Here is an 8,659-nt window from a genome sequence, read left to right as displayed (position 1 = left end):
GCATTATTATAACCCCAAACAAACCCTGAAACCTCAGTTCCTTTTATTATTATTTATTTCTATTTCATCACACTTGATTTTTCCTTGTAGATGTCATAGTTCTTATAGAGGTTTGTTTTCTAATAATGTCCTAAGTTGAATGCCTTCAACTTAAAACATGCTTTATATTAAACCTATAGAGATAGGGATGCCTGGGTGGCTCAGTTGGTTAAGCGTCCAACTTCAGCTCCGGTCATGATCTCCCAGTTTGTGGAGTCGAGCCCCACATTGGGCTCTGTGCTGACAGCTCAGAGCCTGGAGCCTGCTTTGGATTCTGTGTTCTCTCTACCCCTCCCCCACTTGCTCTCTCTCTCTCTCTCTTTCTCTCAAAAATAAATAAACATTAAAAGAGAGAGAGAGAGAGAGAGAGAGAGAGAGAGAGAGAATAAACCCGTAGGGATGATTTTTTACTTCCACCAAAGTATATACTCTTATCTCATTTTTTACAAAATCTATGAGGAATCCTATGTTTCATTTTTCTACCTTTGATGTAGGCATGAATGCAAAGACATATTTCTGTATTCTAAGAAAATCAGCAGCACAAGTATAAATGATAAATGGCAGTTCACACTGGGTTTGTGAGTTAGAGAGAAAATGGAAAGTGGTTATTATTGGATTGAATTGGAGACAGGAAGCAGCATCTAAAGGAGGCATTGCCACTTAGCTCTGGATGTGTCATGCGGGAATGTCAGAATATGGGCCAAGCTTTGCCAGATCTTCTGATTTTTCATGAAAGGTTAGATATTTGGATAAAAATCTTCTGATCCAAATATGGGCTACCAAGTCAACTTATAAACAAATGTATGGGTCAAACGAAGCACAGTGCAGGCGATATATGGATGAGGGCTGCCTATTGGGGATCTTGGCTTAGAGCATGTATCTATATCTGAATATGGAAGGTTATGAGAAAGAATTTTAGTTCTTAGCTTTTCTACATAATTATGATGCATATTGTTATTTTCAGCTAACACTGAGCAATTATAACCAAGGAAAATTTTCCAGAGACAGAATGAGACTCAAATAGGGAAGTGACATCCTAAGGACTTGTGTGAAAGAAATCCATGTGGCATATGCAGAGGAATAAATGGAATGAGAAGGACCTGGACCCCAGTCTGAAAGACAATAAGAGACTCCATTCAACCGCATTGGCCAAGGGTCTTTTCATTTGTTACATGGTGATGAGAAATTAAAAATTGATATGAAATCTGTTGTGATCTATTTCTCTCAGAAAATTATGTATGTGGGGGGTATGTGGTTGGGGCAGGAGAGCAGAGCTACTGCAGATGAGATGTTGGTCAAGGACTAAACTTAAGCATGAGCTGGAGTTGGGAGTCTCAGTAAGAGATCTTGTGATGGAAGGTCTAATGTGGCCTCCCCTCAATTGAGTCCAGGACAATGTGTCAAACTTTCTTTCCCGGAGCACAGCTAATTGGTGGACTTGGCTAAACTGGGAGGTCCCATCCTTTACCATATCCTGACTGGTAGAAATACCAACACTTTGAAAAGATAGTCTGGAATTGAACATAATTTTCAAGGAGAGAGCTGCCTTTTTGCCTTTACTGGTTGGTGGAATAAGAGGCTTCTCCTAAAATAGTGGGTTGTAGATATATATGTGGTCTTGCACTAGTATCTATGGGTGTTCCATAAATTTATCCTTGAATCTCTCTGGGAACCTGACAGAGGTAAGAGATTCCATTGATTCATGAAGATGGTAGTTTTGAGTGCCTCTATTAAGCACCTAATGTTGAAGTACTTCAGACATCACTAAAATCCAGTCTATTTTCTCCTGAGGAACTTTAGAATCTTGATACATTTCTCTACCAGCTGTCCCCACCCCCATCTCTATTTTTTTTTTTTTTTTTGAGAGAGAGAAAGAGAGAAGGCACATGCACATGCATGTGCATAAGCGGGGAAGGGGCAGAAGGAGAGAGAGAGTCTTAAGCAGGATTCACGCTCACCAGGGAACTCTATGAGGGGCTCTATCTCAATGAGGGGCCTCATCTCACTGACTGTTGGTTGAATCATGACCTGAATTGAAATCAAGAGTCAGTTGCTTAACTGGGTGCTGCCTCCAACTCTAGTTTTTAATAAATTCTCAACCAAGAAGGGGTCAAGCCTGATTGAGTCAGGTGTGAACTAATGGGCTGGTGTTTGGAATAGGTTTCTTAGGGAACTAGAATAAGGTTTCTCACTGGACACAAGAATTGATAAGATTGTGCACCATCAAAGCTGTAAAAAATTACAAAGAGGAGGTGAATTTAGGAAGATTGCTAAATCTGTGGCTGCAGAGGCAGGAAATAAGTTGGAATTTGAGGATTAGAGATGGAGAAACAGAAAAAATCCTGGATCAAATTGGGGTGTGATTGAGTGGAAGAGTAAGAATGATTCTGATCAATTGCTTAGAAGAGTGTGACAAAACCTGTCGGTGGGCACTGCAAGAAAATCTGCTAGAAAAACCTTCCTGGAGCACTATTTAGAATGTCAGTTGTTTAATGGTAGTTTACATTACATTACTTCCCACATTACAGCGTCAAATGCAAATTTTGCATGAATTTTTAAGACAAAACGTAGGACTTCAAAGACAATTTACCCTTGCCTAGGCTGCTTTGGGTTGTGCTAAAGCCATCAGGGTGGCATGCCCAGTCTCTCTCCTTTGTTATTATAAAGGATATTTCAGTGGGAAAGTCTGAGAGTCAAGGGAGGAACATCAAAGAGTGGTCTAGGCTTGCTCTAATGGGCAGTAGGTGCATGGTCATGTGGATGGATCAGATGATTTTAAAGGCCAAGGAATGAAACGTTTTTGTTTTTTTTTTTAATTAAAAAAATTTTTTTTAACATTTATTTATTTTTGAGACAGAGAGAGACAGAGCATGAACGGGGGAGGGTCAGAGAGAGAGGGAGACACAGAATCTGAAGCAGGCTCCATGCTCTGAGCTGTCAGCACAAAACCCGACACGGGGCTCGAACACACGGACCGTGAGATCATGACCTGAGCTGAAGTTGGCCGCTTAACCGACTGAGCCACCCAGGCGCCCCAAAAGTGGTACTTTTTAAACAGTGAGTTACAATGGTTTAACAGTACATGAAACCATTTAAGGGCATTGTTACTCGTGTTGGAAAAAAAAGAGAAACAAATTAAAAAATTCACATTTTTAGCATTTTTTGTGAATATTTTGTTATATGAGGTGACTGCAATGGGTTGTAATGTATAACATATTTACTGTGGATTGTGCTAAAAAATTAAGTCACTATTCTAAAATTTTTTTTAGTTTAAGTAAAACTGTTCCTTGGTTAAGTAAATTTGACCCTGTAAACAAATTTAAAGTCTTTTAACAATTTTAACAAGAATTTTTTCTTTTTTTAAATTAAAAAAATTTTTTTTAATGTTTATTTATTCCTGAGAGATAGAGAGAGACAGCGTGAGCAGGGGAAGGACAGAGAGAGAGGGAGACACAGAATCTGAAGCAGGCTTCAGGCTCCAAGCTTCAGCACAGAGCCTGATGTAGGGCTCGAATCCATGAACTGCGAAATCATGACCTGAGCCAAAGTCGGACATTTAACCAATTGAGCCACCCAGGAGCCCCTCAAGTATTTTTTTGAACAATAAATATGCTAATGCAAATTAGAAACATCAAGCTCATTTTTTTTTTTTAAGGTTTATGGCTTATCAGAGCAAGGAAACCAGTGGAAATAAAAATGCCTTAGTACAGCACAAGATGTCACAGGTCTCTAGCATCTTTACACATTTATTTTTGGGGGTTAAAATAAATACATGTGTTTAAACATCTCCTAAAGAATAAAGGAGTCATGTTTTCAACAGATAATTTTCTTAATACATTTTATGACTCCCCATCATGTCTTAAATCTTAGTGTTCCTGCTCCACAGACTTTTTCTAGGTCTTTGATTTTTACTTTTATTTCTGACAGTGATATTTGCAGCATTACCTCCCAGCATCTGGCTTGGCTTTTAGTAAGGATTATGTAGAGTTTTTCCTTCCTGATTACCCCTCTTCTCAGTATCAAAGCCTAAAGATGCAATCAAATCAGAAAAACAGCAGCCTTTATTTCTTAGGACATTTGCACTTCTGAAGACAGCACACTGGTGCATACCAAGTTCCTAGTTCCTCTGCTCAGCTCAGGAACATTCCTTCTGGACACTTTCTCACATGTACATTCAATAAAATCATTGAAAAGTGATAGTAGGGCAAACCAAGAATTCTATAACAATATTGACTTAAAAGGAATAATATAATATTTATGTGTCTCCCGGCCCCACCCCCATCCCAAATTCATGTGTTGAATTCCTAACCTCCAATGTGACTTTATTTGGAGATAGGGACTCAAAAAAAAGGTAATTAAGGTTAATGAGGTCATAAGTGTGGGGCCTTAATCCAAGAGGACTGCTGTCCTTATAAGAAGAGGGAGAGGGGCGCCTGGGTGGCTCAGTCAGTTAAGCGGCCGACTTCAGCTCAGGTCATGATCTCACGGTCCGTGAGTTCGAGCCCCGCGTCGGGCTCTGTGCTGACAGCTCAGAGCCTGGATGGAGCCTGTTTCAGATTCTGTGTCTCCCTCTCTCTGACCCTCCCCCGTTCATGCTCTGTCTCTCTCTGTCTCAAAAATAAAATAAATAAACGTTAAAAAAAAATTAAAAAAAAAAAAAAAAGAAGAGGGAGAGACACTAGGGTGGTTCATGCACAGAGAAGAAGCCATTTGAGGACACTGGAGGAGGGTGGCGGTCTGCCATCCAAGGAGAGAGAGGTCAGAGGAAAAATCAAACCCGCTGACACCTTGATCTTGGACTTCCAGCCTCCAGAAATGTGAGAAAATTTATTCCTCTTGTTGAAGGTACTCAATATGTGTGTGTGTGTGTGTGTGTGTGTGTGTGTGTGTGTGTTTATGGCAACTCTTGCAAACTAATACATTGATTGTGTTTCCTTTTTGCTGTGTGTTCTACAAAACTCAGAACCAAACATGCATTTCATATAAACCATACTGTTGTTTCTCATTGTTCACATGTTTTTGGCCTTTCTTTTGTGACACAGATTTTTTCTATTTAAATTTTATTAGCTTATTATTTGTTTTCATTGTTTACTGCCTGAAAGCCTTGCAGGACAGAACCAGGACAAAGAAATAAATAGCACTTTAAATGAATTCTTTGTCCTTATAAGTTCTTCTCCTCTTTTACAGGCTTACCTTCTCAGTGTCCTGTGCTGGTCCCTTTTCATTTTCTAGACCCTTTAATGTTGGAGTTCTGCAGGGCTCAAACTTAACTTTGTCCTGTGTAAACTGGCTCCCTGCAGGATCTCTGTCAGTCTCCGGAAACTTTAAGTACCAGCTATATATACATTCAGCCTAAACTGTTCCCCTGAACTCCTCACACAAATATCCAACTGTTTATTCAATATCTTCACCTGGATGTCTAACAGGCATCTCATATTTAATCTGTCCAAAGCCAAGCCAAGCTCCTAATTCTTCTCATCCCTTCCTAGGGTTTTGATAAACGCCATCTTGGTCTTGTCCATCCCAGTAAACAGCGACTCATCCTTCCAGTTGTCTAAACCTAAAACCTTGGAGTCAACTTTGACTTTCCTTTCTTTCACCTCCAATTTTAAGTTTCATCTGAACTGTTGACATTTTACTCATCATCGTCTGAAGTTTAGGATGTCCATCAACAAACAATAAATCAAGCCCTGATTTGATGCATTTATCAAATTTCCTGGTGTAAATATTCCCACCATGGCCAACCAGTTTGAGACTTCTAGAGTGCTGTTATTTATTTATTTATTTATTTGTTTGTTTATTTATTATTTTTTGATTTTTAAAAATGTTTTATTTATTTTTGAGAGAGACAGGGACTAGCAGAGAGTGAACCTAATGTGGGGCTCCAACTCATGAAGTGAGATCGTGACCTGAGCCTGAGTCTGAGGCTCACCCAAGGGAGCCATCCAGACACCCCTACAGTGCTGTTATTTAAGATGGAGTTGGGAAGACACTACAGCAGTAGCACTCCCTTACATAGCATTTCTACCATTCAGATTCAGGAGGCATGCGTAACCTCAAAAGCATGGATAATAATAAAATGTAGCCAAATAGTTAGGAAGTGATTAGTTTTAAATATTTATTACCTTTGTTTGTATGAAATTAATTTAATTTTAGGTTGATAGAATTTAATTTTTAGTGACGACTGTTTTACAACTGGCTTGCAAAATTCCTGGAAACTTAAATAATTGCTTTTGTGAGCTGGCAAGAGTGGGCTCTGGTACAATACTGGCAATTTTGCTTATCATCCTGTATCAAATGGCTATCCCTTTCAATCACTCTTTATCCTCCTTATCCTGCTATATTTTTCTCCATTAGTATTTAACACACACACACACACACACACACACACACACACACATTTTTTTTTTTCTTGGCACTGAAACTTGAGGGATGTAAAATTTGCTTATTTTGTTCACTTCTGTATCCCCAGTGCTTAGAACAGGTCTTGCACAGCCCTTAGGTGCTTATGTATTGAAAGAATGGATGAGTTTATTAATATTTTGTTCAAAATGGATATTAGCTTGTTATGGAAAAAAGCAAAGAACTGGGAATCAGAATACTATTCTGTGCAGTCGCTGCATGCAACAGTTACTCTCACAACTTCCTTATGAGGGAAGTATTATTATTACCATTTTACAGATGAGGCAACAAGGCACAGCTTTGCCCAATGACAAATAGCAGATAAACAACACAGCCAGGATTCACACTCTGACATTTTGGTTCCAGAAACAACACAATAAAGAAAAAGGTTATTTTTTTTTAATTGTTGAAAAATTTAAAAATGTACAGAAGTAGATGGAATAGAATAATGAAATTCAAATATCCATCATCCAACTTTAATATTTATCAACTCATGGCCAATTTCTTTTCATCTATACTCCTTTTCCTGACTACATTATTTTGAAAGTAATCCAAATAATCATTTTATTAATATTTCCATGTTTATCTCTAAAAAATAAATACTAATCCACATTCTGGTTGGAAATTTTGTACTGTCCATTTTTGGCCTAGTGTTTGTGGGTGCTATTTAATTTTTTCTGAAATAAAATTTCCTCATCTGCAGAATGGATACACTATTTTTTCTCAGATTTTTTTTTGAATATTGATTAAAGCAATATATTCAAAACACTTCGTTCAACTACAAAACATTATATAAAGGTTGGGTTTTCAACTCCTATGTCATTACCCACATTGTGCTATTCTCACACTTAAAGGCTCTACATCAAAGCCTAGGTTGGCTGAGTACAGACAAGCATGACCTGCTTTTTCCCAGCAATGTGGTTTCTCAAATAACATCATGCCTCATAAATACGCCAGAGTTCTTACAGAGAGTCAGCAGTTACATGGAATGTATCAGTCGTTACAAGACTGCAAAGCCTTAAGAGAAAACAATAAAGTATTACTTTTATATTATAATAAAGAAAAGCTGTTGAGCATCATAAATATTTACAAGAATCTATCATAACTTGCTTCCCAAATAAGAGTCTAAATGTATGTAACATTGTACAAGGGTGAGAGACAGAACAAAATGAGAGGCACACCTTCATGGAGCCTCAATTGTATTCCATCATAAATAACATAAAACATTCTTTTAAATAATAATCATATTAACATACACTTTTAGAGTTCTTAATATGTGTCCAGCACTGTTGTAAATGTTTTTGAATATTAGCTCATTTAACACTCACAACTCTATGAGGTAGATGCAATTATCTCCATCTGGCGGTTGGGGAAACAGAGGTACAATGAGGTTAAGAAATTTGTCAGTGTCAGAGAGCAAGTAGTGGGGAAGCCATCATTTAAATTCAGGTGTCTGCTTTAGAGCAGCTTCTGCTGCTGTGCTATTTCTCCTATCAAAAGAAAAAAGAGGGCTCACTTCAGCAGCACCTATACTAAAATTGGAACTACACAGAAGATTAGCATGAGCCCGGTGCAAGGATCACACGCAAATTCATGAAGCATTCCGTATTTTTCTGGATTGATGCCAAGTTCAGAGTATTTGTGGTAGTCATGCTCCGCTGTTAAGTTAGAATATTTGGGTGAGAGGTCATATATCATGGTTTACTAAATAAATGACTTTGGGTAAATAAAAAATAAAAAAAAAAAAGAAGACGAAGCAGAAGAAAGAGAAAGGAAAAAGGAACCAATAAAGCAATGGCTTTCAAACATCTAGGTATTCAAGTACTCCCTTTGCAATTCTTATTCATAAAAAATATTCAGGAAATCAACACACTGGTCAGTTGCTTATATTTTCTTCTAAGACACACTTGAAAATAAATTCATATTTACTAAAATAAAAAGAAATACAGGTGACCCTTGAACAAGATGAAGGTTAGGGGCACCAGGCTCCATGCAGTTGAAAATCTGTGTATTACTTTGGACTCCCCAAAACTTAACTACTAATAATCTGCTGTTGACTGGACACCTTACTGATAATATAACCAGATTAACACATATTTTGTTTGGTCTGTATATGACATACTGTGTTCCTTTTTTAAAATATGTATTTTTTAATGTTTATTTTTTATTTTGGAGAGAGATAGAGAGACAGAGCGTGAACAGAGGAGGGACACGGAGA

The 8,659-nt window shown here is 37.9% G+C and overlaps 1 non-coding gene across 1 annotated transcript; it reads left to right on the top strand.

Annotated features, from left to right (window-relative positions):
- Positions 1-7,949: 7,949 nt before the first annotated feature.
- LOC122238910 lies at positions 7,950-8,054 on the top strand. Its single transcript, XR_006218058.1, has one exon. It is a non-coding gene; the product is annotated as a U6 spliceosomal RNA (small nuclear RNA).
- The last annotated feature ends 605 nt before the right edge of the window (positions 8,055-8,659 follow it).

This window comes from Panthera tigris, chromosome B2, assembly GCF_018350195.1.
Source record: "Panthera tigris isolate Pti1 chromosome B2, P.tigris_Pti1_mat1.1, whole genome shotgun sequence".
In the NCBI taxonomy this organism is placed as follows: Eukaryota; Metazoa; Chordata; class Mammalia; order Carnivora; family Felidae; genus Panthera; species Panthera tigris.
Note: the sequence above shows the minus strand (reverse complement) of the source record. Positions and strands in the feature narration are given on the sequence as shown.